Source organism: Bombus affinis, chromosome 8, assembly GCF_024516045.1.
Source record: "Bombus affinis isolate iyBomAffi1 chromosome 8, iyBomAffi1.2, whole genome shotgun sequence".
NCBI lineage: Eukaryota > Metazoa > Arthropoda > Insecta > Hymenoptera > Apidae > Bombus > Bombus affinis.
Genome location: NC_066351.1, coordinates 8,840,600 through 8,856,357, shown reverse-complemented (window position 1 = coordinate 8,856,357; position 15,758 = coordinate 8,840,600). Strand labels below are relative to the sequence as shown.

At 34.8% G+C, this 15,758-nt stretch overlaps 1 protein-coding gene and 1 long non-coding RNA gene across 12 annotated transcripts in view; one reads left to right on the top strand and one right to left on the bottom strand.

Moving 5' to 3' along the window:
• Window positions 1-15,758, top strand: part of LOC126919557 (nucleolysin TIAR-like) — a 583,207-nt gene that overhangs the window by 354,010 nt on the left and 213,439 nt on the right. The window lies entirely within an intron of this gene.
• LOC126919573 (uncharacterized) lies at window positions 10,678-14,775 on the bottom strand. Of its 4 annotated transcripts, none has more exons than XR_007711703.1 (4): window positions 14,462-14,775; window positions 11,877-12,070; window positions 11,455-11,535; window positions 10,678-11,398 (listed from the first exon to the last, which is right to left on the bottom strand). It is a non-coding gene; the product is annotated as an uncharacterized LOC126919573 (long non-coding RNA). The 4 variants fall into 4 exon arrangements; XR_007711704.1 differs by having other exon boundaries at window positions 11,877-12,043; XR_007711701.1 differs by having other exon boundaries at window positions 14,466-14,775.

Below are 15,758 nucleotides of genomic sequence, written 5' to 3'. Positions count from 1 at the left end.
TTCTATCTAACGTAACATATTACTATTTATTGTTTTACTGTTTTCAAACATCATATAATTTTGATAATTTTCTAGTTCAAATTCTTAGTACACATATTTTTTGGAAATAGAATAATATAAATGCGATTCCTCCGGATTCTCAACCTCCCCGCCTCTCTAGAAGTAGCATCTTAAACGATGTACTTGAATCTGTAGTTACAAAGGATTACTGTGCTTCTGTTCACAAGAGCGAATTTCAAGGAACTTGGTTATTAGATCAGGTTCCCATATCCCAAACGCAGTAATAATGTAACTGGATGTTCTAGATAATTTCGATAGGGATCTACTTATTGGAAAAGGCCTGCTCAGGCAAAGAGAGTGTAGTTAAGGAGAAGAGATGGAAAGGGAAACAGAGAAGGCAGAGGAATTGAAACAAGGAATGCCGGTGGCGCGTCGCGTTCCTATCCAGATATCTTCTGGTTTCCGCGAAGCTGTGGGATGTCGCCGTGAAAGATAATTCCTACTGTGAGAACTTCTGTCACCACTTGTTTGCTTCCTCTTTTCGATTAAGATTCTTTTCTACCATGACCAATCTTTTATTTATTACGATTCTTCATGTACTTATTCCAAACATTTTTAACTTTTTATTTTAGTATCTATCTTGAAATTTTATATTAAATGTTTAATTGTTGGTATTTAACGACTTGAGGATAAACGAAAAATTAATAGGGATTAAATACAAAATTTGACTTAAGAGGGGAAGATTAACATTTGAGAAATTCCGATGCTTTTCTTAGGTTAGCTATTCTATCGCAATTATTTTTATTTGGATTCAAACTTCAATCGCAACGCTTATTTTTCTCTAGATACGAAATGTAATAAGGTAAAAATCAATTAGTGCGTAAGTTTATGAGCAAAAATTAAGTAATATGAAATTTATACATCCGAATGTTCGAGATGTTATAAGGTGACACAAATGGAAAATAGATTCTTCGAGTTACGCTATGAGAAAGATTTTTTTAAATTCTTCAGATTTATAAGCTACAGAAATGACATTTGATCCTATTCCAGAAGCAATATTCTTTTTAGTGATACAATTTAATTAATAAAATATATTATACAATATTAATAATTTGTGAATAACTGGAAACTATCCAAGTTTTCGAATGATATCAATTTTTAAATAAGGCTGTGAATATATATACGCTAAAGCGTGTATTGAGAACGGAAAATGTTTCCAACTTTCTTTAAACCGATAAATAAGTTACTTAAAAAGTGAACACACTTATGTGCATGAAACGTAATAAATTTTCCATCACTTTTCCACCGACGTATCTCGTGTGTAGTTTAATACGAATTATACGAAATTAAAAGCTTCCAAGTTTCTACGTTCTTTAATCATCGGCACGCAACATAGTGCACGGTAGACACGTAACAGTCGATATTCTTTACTCTTTCCCAATTCTATGAAACAAGGCAGTGTAAGATCGAGTAACATGAGCGGAATGAACAGAATCGACAACGATCAGCGTGCTTTCTCAAGCACAAGTAACGTGCAAGTAATTGGAAATTGCGCGAGGCAAAAATCGAACCTCGGCATTTCAGTGTAACGAGCGTGTACGAAGTGAACGTTGCACGATAAAAAGGCGTGTGCCGCGCTCCCTGGCTATGCAGTTAAAAAATCATTCAACGACAGCTAACTGATAATTTGAAGCCGGTTATTTCGTGGCAGTTGAATCGGTCACCGTAACCCAAACGCATCATTTCATCCCCGTCGATTCATATATTTCGCGAAGGGTGCTTCCTGCTAGAGTGGCGGCCGATAAGAATCTCGTCCAGCCCGTTTCTATCCGGTTAAAGGCGGCGCCTTCGTCAGGCCACCGTTTATATCTCTGGATCGCTGAAAAAGACCGCGGTCGATTTCGGGAAATCTAAAAATGCCGTCCCGAATTGGGCGTAGTGCGACGTATACGTGCGACAAGGAGCAGATCGTACCGGGGAGATTGCGAGCGAGGTCAGTAAGCGAAGCCAATCAGATTTACGAGGAGGGACATATCATGATCGCCTTTGCGACAATTAGTCACCGTCACCCCCTTTCCACTTGACGGTTCGCGCACAGGCGACCGACCAGTAATGGAAAAGTGGTAAAACCCTCGTAAAAACCGAACTCTGGTTCGGGTATCGCCTGGTCCCTATTACGAGACGTTCATTTTGAAGTTTCAGCGAACGCCACGCCCTAATTTATACTGATTAACTGGCGAGTGCGGCGAAAGCCAATTGCAGGTACAATCAGTACAGATTGGTGTGGTACGGCAACGTTAAAAGACGTATTCAGCAAGTATAACGTGTTCCTTCGTTACTCGATCGAGATATACTCGATTGTTGGTATACCAAATTGCACATTATGGATTAATGATTCGAGACGGTGATGGAGAACATGTCGGATTGTTGAACGAGGCAAGTTGAAGGTCAACGCGCACCGCGAAAATAAGAATTTACTTTTAACAGAGAAATAGAAAAGTCTAGCGAGGATCGAGGCGTTGTAAGTGACGTTTTCGTTTAAAACTTTCATCCGTTCGCCGGTGACAAATCGATTTCCAGGCTTCGCGCGTATGATTTGCCTCGAGCCAGACAAATATCCTCTTCCCCATCTGTAGATATGGATTTATCGCGTTCCGATAAATATTAGCGAAAACAATAGAGATTGAAGTATAATATGCTGGCCGTATCACGGATGACAGATAACGTTATGTACCGAAAGTTTCATAAACTAGCCACGATTTAATCGTTCGACCGCGGTTTTGCGAAATTATCGTAAACTGCGATTTAATTGGTTGCGAGTTAAGGATAGCTATAGGAGGTTCGATCGAATTTAAAAAAAAAAAAAAAAAAAAAAAAAAGGAACAAAAGAGGGAGAAAAGCGCTGCACGTTCTTTCAATTACCGTCACGCGAAAACGAGCGGCGTATTAACAAATCCACTGATTTCAATGGGTAATTATTTTTTCAAGAGAAAAACCGGAGTTCCGGTATTTACGCATGCGCTCACCGATATCTCTTGGTCGAGTTACCCGCATTTTATGATCCACCGTTCACCATAGACGGATGAATTCCCATGCGTTTTTGCTCTGACCAACTCGAACGAACCAACCAGCTATCCAGCAGCTCCGGAATAGTGGGTGATGGGCGAGGTGGGAGTCGGGTGGTAGGATAGTGAGCCGGGATCGATGGAGATAATGCCCATTACCCTTAATACGAACTCACTCTTCTTCCATCTCTTCCTCCCTTCACCTTTAACCCCTCGCCAGTCTCTCCTTCACCCAAGCTATTCCATTCTCGTGGCTCTTCGCAATCTGTAACCGATGCTTTTTATCGTCCCCGCTGACTCGATTCGAGAACTCCGCGTTCTCGTCGTTATCATCATTGATCAAAATTTTGAAATCGCGAATGGAGTGTAATACCACTTCCGTGCCCTCCGCCTAACTTGCACAAAGAACTGTACTTGAGACCAATCGCACGTCTATAATTCTACAACCAAGAATTGGAACTCGATACCTGACGTGTTTATTTCGTATATCCTTTTTAATATCTCATAAATAAATATTCGTTCATGTACCATACAGGGATTTTTCAATACATTTTTTTCTGTTGTGTAACAATTATATATTTTGAGGAATGTTACCTTTCTCTATCGACTATCGTTGTTACATTGGTAAATTTAGCAACTTGGCAATTTAGCAAAAGCATTTCAATAATCAATTACCCATTATGTTAATGTAAATGTTTCAATATTTAGTAAGGACTATTTTCAATACTTAGGTAATATACATATGCCTAAGGTGACTATTCGTGTTATATACTAATTCTTACTAAATATACATATTTGCAGTAAATATCTTGTAGCTTCTAGGTACATTTTCAAATTGATTACAAATTTGATCAATATAATCACAACAGTCGCGTGTCATTTTGTAATGCAGTAATTGATGAAATTTCAAGATAGTTTTACATAACGCGGACATGATACAGAGATGAAATTTTTTGTGATAAACATTCAAATACTTTCGTATGATACTATACAGTGTTACTGTATATTGGATTACAGCAATTCAGATATCTATTTCGTTACCAATTAAATTTAATTAAACAATACACTGAATCTTAACGACGTATGAAAAGCCTAATCTAAAGTGCATTTAGGTGTTAAGCGGCGTACTTTGAATACAGGCTTATTTGAATCTTCGATCGTTTAACGATTGCTTACAACTTACGTAATACGCATCTTTCTATTTCAGTGAATTTATTTTCCCTGGAATCGCATTACAGAGCAATTTTTCGCGAATGCGCAATCACCGATGCGGAAGAGATTCATTGCTTCGCGGAGCTGAACGTAGCTATACACAAGCGTACAGCACTTATCTGAAGTGGAAGCCACAATAAGCTTCCCCGTGAAGGGCTACTCTCTTGTGACTCCGCGCGCGACAAGTTCTTCGTTACTGATTTAATTGTTTTGCTTACCTTTAGAAAACGCAGCCAGTGCTACGAAAACAAAACGAGTCGTGTTGGATGTACCGTGGCGGGAAGTTGTGTGGGTGGACGCGCGAACCTGTTGAGTGTATTCGCGTAGGTGCTGAGTAGCGGATACGTATACGCGCGAAAGTCTGGGGATGTAGTTTCTCGAGGAAATACACGCGAGACACCGTGCTCGTGAGGATTGTAACACGAACAATGAAGAATACATCCGAACTCGGAAAGCTCGCCTGATAATACGTCTGCACCGGTGTGCATTCTTGAGAAAACTTGGAAAAGACCTGCTACGATTTCATACGATTGAAATAACGATTTCGTGCCTCGTGATTAATTTCTGAAGCAGATTTTTCAATTGGCTTAAGCATGAAATTCTCAAACAGGAATTCTTCCATTCCAGAAACGTATAATTGTATAAAATATACAAGCGTAAGATTGTTGAAAATATGTTACGAAATCGATTTAAGATCACTTCCTAATAGAACTTGCACACCGAAGTAAAGTCATTTGTAAGTAGAGGAGTAGAAGGAAAGTACAAAGAAAACTTTAATTTTGAAAGAAAACCCACTCTTTAAATACAATTTTAAGCTCGCTGTTAAACGAGTACAGAATCTCAACTTTGATAAAGTAGAAGTTCTATTTCAATTGCACTCAAATATTTACTTAAATCGACCTTTGCTTGCATCTTTTTCTTCAAATAGAATGTTATTTATACTTATCAGGGATTGTAGAACGCGTGCGACATTCTACAGCGATAAGAGGTATGATTCGCCAAATATTAATAAAGAAAGTAAAGATACAAAAAGTATAGATCATGGTGTACAAGCAGATCAGTAAATATTAAGGATACATCTATATGCAACATGTATACGTACATATGTAGATACATACTTAGAATATTCTGCTATGCGGTAAACTATAAAGGATGGTTGGACTCATTGGGCTGGAATAATCGTGTTTGAAGTTAATACGTGGGTATGTTAATACGTGATTGCCTTTTAGCCACTTTGTTGCATGTACCTATTTTAAGATCCTTAAGTACCACTGCACCAGAAAGATTAATACGAATTCTAATATGCTTCTTAAAATTAAAAATGAAAGTTTTAAGTTATTTTAAAATATCTAACTTGAAAAAGAAAAAATTAGTTCTTTTAGAGGAATTTAATATTCATATCTCAAACGATAAAAAATGTTATTCTGCAGTATAGATTGTTAATTGATTGAACATTTTTTAATTCATGTAAGTTTATTACGCGTATTTGGATATAATAGTAAATACTTTTGAAAGTAGCAACAAATGATTTTTATAAATTGTGTTAGGCTTATCCACGTACTGCATAGCTTTGGGTGCTATATCGATACGTTCTTTTCATCGTAATCGTATATCTGTATTGCGTCGAAATCAAAATACGTTAGCAAAGTAGGCGCAGTATGTTTTTCGAGAACATTCGTTTTCCGCCATATTGTACAGTAAGGCCCCATATGACGTGTTTCCGCATAACGCAAATTCGTACCATATACATATGTACGTATAATGTATATGGCTCATATAACGCTGTTTCTCGTAACATAAGACATATCCCTCGCGTTATAGGCGGTTCCACCGTCCATCGACGATATTATGACAATAATTGAAACGGAGGACTTACCGCGTAATTCCGATCCAATATCGTAATTCCAAGTTAGAACCGGCACCATAGAACACTTCGTAACCAAAATTTTACACTTTACACATTGTGACCGACCCTGACTGGGGTTCGTTGCGTACTAATAGATGGAATGTTTTCCTCGCGAACGCAATCGAGCCGAACAGAATGTAAACTTACAGATACCAAAACTGAGACGCAATTCGAAGCCGCACAAAATGTAAACATATCGAGCCGGGACACATTTCGTAATGGCGACAGTTATACGTGAGCATACGCAGATGGCGTGTCGCGACGAACGTTTACTATGCAATGCATATGTGTACTATAGTCTTAATCGAATTACTTCAAAGTGATCACGTAGTGTTTATAGAGTTGAGTATAAATCGACGTGAAGTGATAATAAAATTCGTTGGGGAAACGCAACATATAAGAGATTATTTCGGCCAACGAGTAAGTATATTAATGTATGTATGTAATTAATGTATGTTAACTTGCCTGATGAATGGCGATATTCAAGTCGAACGTAGCTTAACTCTCTCCTACACACTGTATCGATTTCGCGTTTCGATTTTCGAATATTTACGCCGTAGGGTTATGACACTACGATAGACAAAATATACTTTCACGGTGTTTCCATTAATAAACGAGCATCGAGTATGTTTTACGCGTATTCGATGGGAAAAAGAGAATTGAAAAGATGCGTTTATGAGTCGGTAATTCGTTCTAGTTCGAATATGTTCTATTCGAATCGCCAATCGATATCGATTAGAATGATCGATCGTCGCGTTTGTCAACGTACAAATTCGTCTCGATGAGTGAGTGAGAAAGTTTGTTTGCCAATTTTTCTGCCAAGTTTTCGAACGACGTAAGACATAATTTCCCCGGGATCACGTTACAGGGAATTTATCTTTGTACGATAATATATTTGGTATGTTTTTAGAAAGTGTGATCGTGCGCGCACGCGTTTCATTGGCAACCGATTCGTCTCTTTCCGTTATGTGCTATTCGTCCCATCAATCAAGTGCAGCAGAAATACAGATTTCAGTGAACAATTGAAATTTCAAGGCCAGCATGCAGCAATCATTTAGTAACTAGGTAAATCATTAAATTAGTCAGTTAAATGTTAAACGATCGAGCGAGGTGAAGGGAAGAGTAATATGAAACAAAAATGGAAGGGAAGTATGAATAATGTACGTGTTAACCATAAGCATATAGTATCTTGTTAATTAATTCTGATTCTAAGATTACCTCAGACATATACACATATAAGTCTAAATACAGATCTTCTCCCTTTATAATATTAAAACATGGATTATTTTTCTTATTATATCAAATAACATCAAATTTGAGAATATTGATGTGTATTACATTTAGTATTCGTCCAAACTCTTAAAAGACATTGTTATTTCTTCATCTAGTATGAAAAGTATTATAAACAAGTGATATTATTGTAATATATCTTATTAAATTTCTATTTTATAGAATTTCAAGATAATCAGTAAGTGTAAAGAAATGGAATATTAGAAATTATTAGTAACTATTGATACTATATTAAATGTGATGAAATATGTTCTATCACAGTATGTAATAATAAGGAAATAGATACACTAGGAAATCGTGACTATTTATGAATTCTCACTCTTTCGATTTCCATACTTTGTTGTAGGAACATTCCTTTTAAAGAATAATAATATATCAGACAATAGTATAACGAAATTCGACAATTACGTCATACTTGCCTTCCATGTGTCTGAAAATAAATGAGCGTACCAACGCTCTTAATCTGTAGTTTCATAGTCTTTCCAACAATCGTATGGCAATTAAGTGCACCATAACGGAAGTGATTCTGAAAGTTCAGAGATACTGAACTGATAGCGACTCCGGATAACCGATATTAAAGATTGCTTTATAGCCGGGCTTCTCTATGGCCCATGTAAATGAGTCGCACAGTTTAAATAGTTGGTTAGTGCCTATCGTAAGAAATAAAGTCAAAGCCTTACAATCCTAGTTTCATTTTATATTTTTCTTCGACTTTCGACTGAAAATATCGAAAAATATTAGTTTTGTTAAAATTAATTTTTAAAATAATGGTGTACTTTTTTATCTATAATATAGCATCTATGATCACTTATATAAATGATATAAAAAGGCATTAAATTTTTATTAAAACATGAAAAAAGCATAAGGGTTATTTATATGTAGGTAAAATGTTCACCATTCGGAAAATGCTACCAAAGGAGTCTTATTTTTCAATCACAATTAGTTTCAAATTATAACGAATATACCTATAGATCACAAGAAATTTTATAATTTACAATAATTTTATCAATATACATTTCCTGTCTTGTAAAAAAAAGTTACTAAAGAGCATCATGAACATCCTTGTCAATTATATCGCAATTTACAATAATGAATATCGATATTCCATCTAAAGTGATATAGGCTAAATAGATTTTCGAACGAACGTTTCCTCGATTCGACGGAAATAACTTTTTCCAGACTTTTTGCTCCAGTGAGGGAAAAAATGAGCGGTTCCATGTCGATTACCTCGCGCCTCGCTGTTCATCCATAACTTTCATCCCTTATTTTCCTGCGGCCAGTGAATCACGCGACTCTCGTTCCCATTTTTCCCGTAGTCGTTGTTCACGCATCAAAAGGTTCGTTACGCGATAAACATGTGTTTCGATACTACGTCTACGTCGTGTTCATGTATTACGTCATCAACTGGTTGGCGATGCGCTTTGAAATTAGTGGCGTAACGTGGTCGAGTGTCTCACTACGGACTAACAATGTCTGTCGCGTGCGCACACGCGTTTATGCCTGTCTATTGTATTCATTTACATTCTGGCAATTTCAAACCAGCGTTGATACCATCTCCATTTTCAATTAATCCTTTAACAACGATGTGGAATATTCTGACACGGAGGATTACGCGCTTCGGTTAGTTGCCTCCGATGTACATTCGATGTACAGATGCTTATTATTTTGTTGTTACCTTCAACTTTATTAGATTTATTAGGTGTATATGGGACTGTCGTTTCTTAGAGATAGAAAGATAGGAAGAAGAATAAAAGATGAGTTAGAAGGATTGAATGCATCACTGATACATAATAATGTTTTAAGAGATATAAACGGAAAATAATTCACGATAACTAACGCGTTATTCTCGAATAAAATATCAATGACATTTGATCACGTTCTTCTCAATATTAATCGATATTTATCTGAAATACTTTTCGATGTCATGAACAGTATGTTTAAAAAGTAATATTCACTGATACACGCTGCACTGTTATGCGTTTGAAATCCAGTCTAGCTTAAGTGGAAATCAGGCGCACTAAATACATATAATTAATTACACATGCGTTATTAACACATTATACGCTTTAATAATCAATTGTATCTTATTGAAATCACAATTAACACTAAGCAATAGTATTACATTTTCAAACAAAAATCTGTCAAAAATTAGAGGATCTAAAGGTAAAACAAGTAATAAAATGCTTCTATGAGGTTTCACAATTGCAAACCAATTTTATTATTACATATTGGCTTAATCGGATCGTAACATGCTATTACGCATAGTTATGATAATTATAAGAAATAAAATCGGAGCAGTTTAATTTGTTTGTAATTTTTTCCTTAAAATATATTTTGCCAAGAATCAACGAATTGTTCAGATACTTTTGAGCGATAGTGTATACTTATTACTCTCATTCTTTCTGTTATGATAAAATAATCTACGTAATTGCAGTGCAGTTTATGCTCATCTATGAAGAAGGAATGGTGATTATTTGCGTTCGCTTGTACACAGTGACGCGACATACTCAACATGGAGTTTTCAAATAATAATAGACCGAATAAACTAATTAACGAACGCATACGACACTCTTCGAAAGTGTACTGCTGCCAGTTGTTTTGCAATACAATACCTATTACTGTCGTTTGCTCTTTCATGCATTCACACCTACTGCTGTGTCCACCTACGAACTCGCAATTGCAGTACAGTGCTGGTGACATTTCCATTTTCAATTAATCCTCTGATGACCGCACAAAATATTTTGTCATTGAAAATTACATATTCTGATAGTTAACTTCCCACGCGCAATGGCTACACCATAATTTCTTTGTTAGAATTTTTACAATAATTTCATACAGTATAAGAAAAATATATTTCCATTTCGAAGAAATTTATTGTTTAATGTTGTAGTATTGTCAGGTTATTAATTCCATCTAATTAAAATAGTTGTATACATGCGTATTACATTTATTTAGGAAGAAAGGAGAATATTTCATAGTACCATTATTAATATTATACATTTCATAACACTATCGTTAATAATATTATATATATAGCATTATACATATTGATATATATTATTATTAATATAACATTAGCATTTTACATATAAAATGGTTTGTTTTAATAACAATTTTATTTTAAATTTAAATTACTTGAAATATGGATTGTAAATTTTTAAAAATTGCGAATTTCATCTACATGTTCATACATGTAAATAATACTATGAAGTTTGTAATTTCATAAACACTAATTTTATTGACATATGCATTTCATTTTGTACACATTATGTATTATATTTGTTTAGAAATAAAGAAATATTTCGTGATGTGTAAAAATCTTCTCTCATAACAATTTCAGTTTACATCCAAAGTACGGTAAATTTTTACAGAATCTCAATACGTGTATTCATATTATAAACAATACTAAACAATTAGCAATAAAAGCACATTTATACAAATCATTACACGAAACTTAAATAGTTTATACTTTAGATAACAGTCTATAATCACTAATTCTATCATATGCAACAACTAATAATTCGAAATTATCTATAACGCATCTATATATTATTAGTAGCCATTATAATTACTACATCATTGTACTAAATATACAATCTCCAGTGTTGTAAATTAATTTCGAATCCTTCAATTATTTTGCATGTATACATACAGTACATGGTAAGCTCTTGTAAATGCGAAATTACATTTTGCGTATCAATGCATTCATGTATAATAAAATTATTATTATTACTAACAATAAGCTAATGTAGTTCCAACCACACAAGTACTTTAAAGGAGCAGCCGTTGAATTCATAGTTTTAGTTCAGATTTAAACCTCTTACCTCTAATCAAGAGCTTGCACCTTTCATTTATCCATACAGTGGTTTATCCTGACATAGTTACTTTACTGCTGTTCATTTACCGTTGCAAATGTAAAACGGTACTGCAAATTAATTAATCAGTATTAAAAATGCGCTTCCTCAGTAATTATCGTATTACTTGCGATTATCCTTTGGGTTTGTTGCAATCATAATGCCGTCAATTCAAATATCCCAATTGGAAGTGACGTTATAAATAGAGCTGAAATCACAGAATCAGTTTTTATACTCTACAATCTACTCGATAATTATATCTAACGTGAAATTTCTAGCCAAGAACGTGAAACTTGAAAAAGTTCTGTTCCACCAATTTCATAGAAAAGTAGGAAGAACAGAAAATAATAATGACGAAAAAGAAATTTCTCCTCTGTACGATTCCAATTTAAATTCACTGGTAAATTATTTAATTTGCCAGTCACGGGCGCTCATTTGTACGGAATGTAAGTCCGGTTTGCGGTATGTTTGCAAAATCAACCTTGTAACGCGGTCGAGTATTTCGCGATAGTATAACAATGTTTCTGGCGTGCTGGTTCGTTTACTCACATACGTTTATACCTGGCGCTCCGATAATCCACATTCCCAGTAATTTTCAAGCGGCGACAATGTCATCTCCATTTTCAATTAATCCTTTGATGACAACGTGCAATATTCCGGCGGCCGGGTTTACCCAATTTTCCATGGTTACCATTCAACGTGTTCGCAGCAAGACCCTTCGAAAAAGTTTATGAAGAGTACATCTAAAAGTTTGAAGAATAGATTTAACTTTCTTAATGGAATTCGAATTCATTTGCATAATTCGTTATTTTATCCATCCATTCGTTTCCTTTTTGCTCCTTATCGAACAGATTTCGAGCGGTGCTTCTTCGGTCAACCAATACCTTGAGATTTATGTTCTGATCAAATTCAAAGGGCCAGAAGATCCTGTCAACTCTTCGGCTTATGAAATATTACCAGCCATTTATGTTTGTCTTATGAAATTAGTTTATTTTCATGGTGCGCGTAACTCTGTATTCATTTTCCTATAGGAGTAACACGCCATATGCGTCTTTTTACATAATTGAACTAATATTTTCCAAGTCACAAGCTGGAAGTTGTATCGATAAATACTTTTGTATGATAGTCATAAATTTGTTAGTAAAACAAATGAAATTTTTATTAACAGATTTAGGCAATGTAAAAAGTAACTAGGTCTTTGAGGGAGTTGCCAATTCAAAAATATTCATCCGCTCTCATTACGTAACCATTGTGACAAATTTACAAGATCTATTCAGGTCATCGCCTTATGCCAGCAACAAATATTAAAACTTTGACCTTTTTTTACTTTTCTCAAAAATCTCCAACCAATGTATTCTACATATTTTTGTCAATTTATATTTTATTTCTTTTAGAATTATTATCAGTTTAACTAAACCAGTACAATATGATAGAAACATCATCGAAATTGCCAATCGAATGATCGAATAATCGAAAAAATTTAAGTTAACCATCTAGTTAATGGAAGCTTAAAAAATAGATATTTAATCGCAGAGGCAGTGTTTATTATAACTGAATTGTTAATTTTCATGAACCACATTAGAATGTTATTTATTTATAAACAAACCGTTAAATTGCTATTCATCAGACTGTTCCGGTAACATTTTTCGAGTATGGTGTTCTTTCAAAGTTAACAGAACGTTCGAAACCAAACAGAAAGAATAGTGAACAATATATACCTATGCGTATACGTAATTAACTACTTTCAATATTTGTTGAGGAAAGAATAAACTCTTGTCCCCCGATTGAAATCTAATAACGGTACAAATTAAGTATTCATCCGCAATCTACAGTCTGTTTGGAACATTAGTGTTATGATACAGCCAATGACTTGATGACAATAACGATCGATGCATATTCCGTACACTGTACCTGATTATCTGTCATTTTGCATTAATACATATCCAGATCGTTTCGATGGTGTATCTATGGATTTGACTAGTTATTCATGAATCATATAAACTATAAACAGAGATTCAAAAACAGATAATTTAAATGCAGAAGTGATGCACTACAACATCAAATATTATAACACTTCCCTTCGCTCTTTATCATGTTCCACTAGAAAATTGTATTTTCTTAAGATCTATTAAATTTTTTAGATATATCATTTATGATTTATGATTTGTTGTGATTTATGATGTCTTATTTTGATACCATTAAAAATAAATGTTAATAGTAAAAAGTTTTGTAAGAAAGTTTTAACACTTTAGAATGTCACGGCTGAGAGATAAATGTGTTGTGTGAAACAATTAATATGAAATAATTAATAAATGTATCCCTCCAAATTTATTATTCAAGGATAGTTCGAGTGCTTAAAATATTAAAATTTTATTAAATTAAGTATCCAGTAAATGTATTATTATCTTAAACGTGTATTTGGCTGTATTTTAGAACGCATATACATTACATGAGACATTCCTGTATGATGATGAGAGGGTACAACCTCAGTTCTAACGAATTCATGAATCCCACATGAGAAATGCAACTCAAAATGGACTAGTAAGATTAATTATCCGCGTTACGTGTATTTACAGAGCAAAGGAGTAATATTACAACAGGGGATTAAAATGTTGTAAAATATATATTTGATACGAGATTTCCACTAGCTTAACTATTTCAATATATCATTTTAAACATGGCAAAGGTATTTTTATAACAGAATATTCGGAGACAAATATCAAATTTCGTGTCTAAAACGTATTTGCATACGCACATCAAATCACTTTCAATAAACACGAGCTAATAATTTTAGATTTTAATGTTGCTTTAATTTTGTTTTGTAGTTGATCTTCGAGTTTCGGTCGCGTCTTTAATAGTACGTTTGCGCCTTGTTTCATCGTGAACATTTCAGTTCAAAATACAACGGAACGTAGTATTAAAAAACGATGGAAACTCGAAGAACCACAAATGCGTGCGTCGCATAAAGTAATAACTTAAACCTCTTGAGTCTCTCTGGCATATTTTCTAATTTAAAATATATCTATTATATAAAAAGCTGCATTTCGCTACTTTTTCTATTACCCAATTCATAAATCCAAGTTCCATTCTCATTAAATAAGTGATTCAAAAGTTTTGAACGTTGATGTATATACCTACGTAATATATGAACGTCCGCCATCCATTATCGGAATCGTTGCTCGTGACGCAAGCAGCAGCAAAAGAAATCTCACGATTAATTAGTCGGAACCGAGTGCACAGAGGAGACGGAAAGAAAGAAGCAATCGAGCGGCACCGAGGGCTCCGACAATACCGCAAATTAAATATTCAACTCTCACCCTTGACACGGTGACGAGCGATATTAGCGTTATAACGTGGTCAAATGTTTCACGACGGAAATGACAACGTGTGCCGCACGCTGGTCTGGCTTGGGCTCACGTTCGCGAGCGCAGCTGCACGCCTGTGTACGTGGCATTGTGTCGACTGTTAAGCATTTGATACGGCCGCCTTCCTGTCGCGCGTCCATTGTCGTTGGCCCGTTCGCGACGTAACCGAGCCAGCCGGCTTCTCGGTGTGCGAATCAGCCAGTGATACGATATGACGATGCTCGCTTCTGTGACAGCGTTTCCCAAACTAATTTACTCGCCGTACGCTCCTCAAGCTTCGCTCTTTCAGTTTTCGAGAAATAGACAGTCGAAATATTGTAGCCGATGTCGTTTTATTCCATCCAATTTTATCATCTATGATCGAATTTGGCTGGGTAATTTTTTTAATGGATAGTGGAAGTTTTTGGATAATATTTGTGTACGTTACTAGTTAAACGTATCCGCCTTATTTTCCACGGAATATAATTAAGTTGCATGATTTCTTCATTAATCTATATGTTCTTTTTGCTCGTTGATAATATTAAAAAAATTGAAATTTGTTAGACACACGGTTAAAACATTTGCATTTTTTATCTTGTTTCTTTTTTTCTTTTTATCGTGTTCCTATATCGTTAAAAAGTTGCCCGCTTCATTTTTATGCCAGTCATTCTTAAAACATTAAAAGTGTTTTTGTTTGTTGAAACGATAGCGAAATTGGAACACAAAAATTTGGATACCGTAGCAAGGTTAAGACGGGTAAGCTTTTTTGCATCCCAAATCTATCGATTCGCCGTGTCATATACGTGCAATCAATGCCTCCACTTTTATGAGACATCGCCATTTATAATCGATATTATTATAAAAGTATAAATAATTTCATTGTCGTAATTTAATTATCTTGCATCTTCGTTCCACCTGCTCCCTGAAGTGAAACTAATAGAGGTAGAAATATGCCATTGTATAGGATGAAGGATTCGCAGCAATGAAATTTATTTATGTATTAAAAACAGAATTGATCTTTTTCTTTTTTGTGGCAGTATTAATGTCGGAAAGTAATGTAATACTTTATGAGCTTTAGGCTTGATTA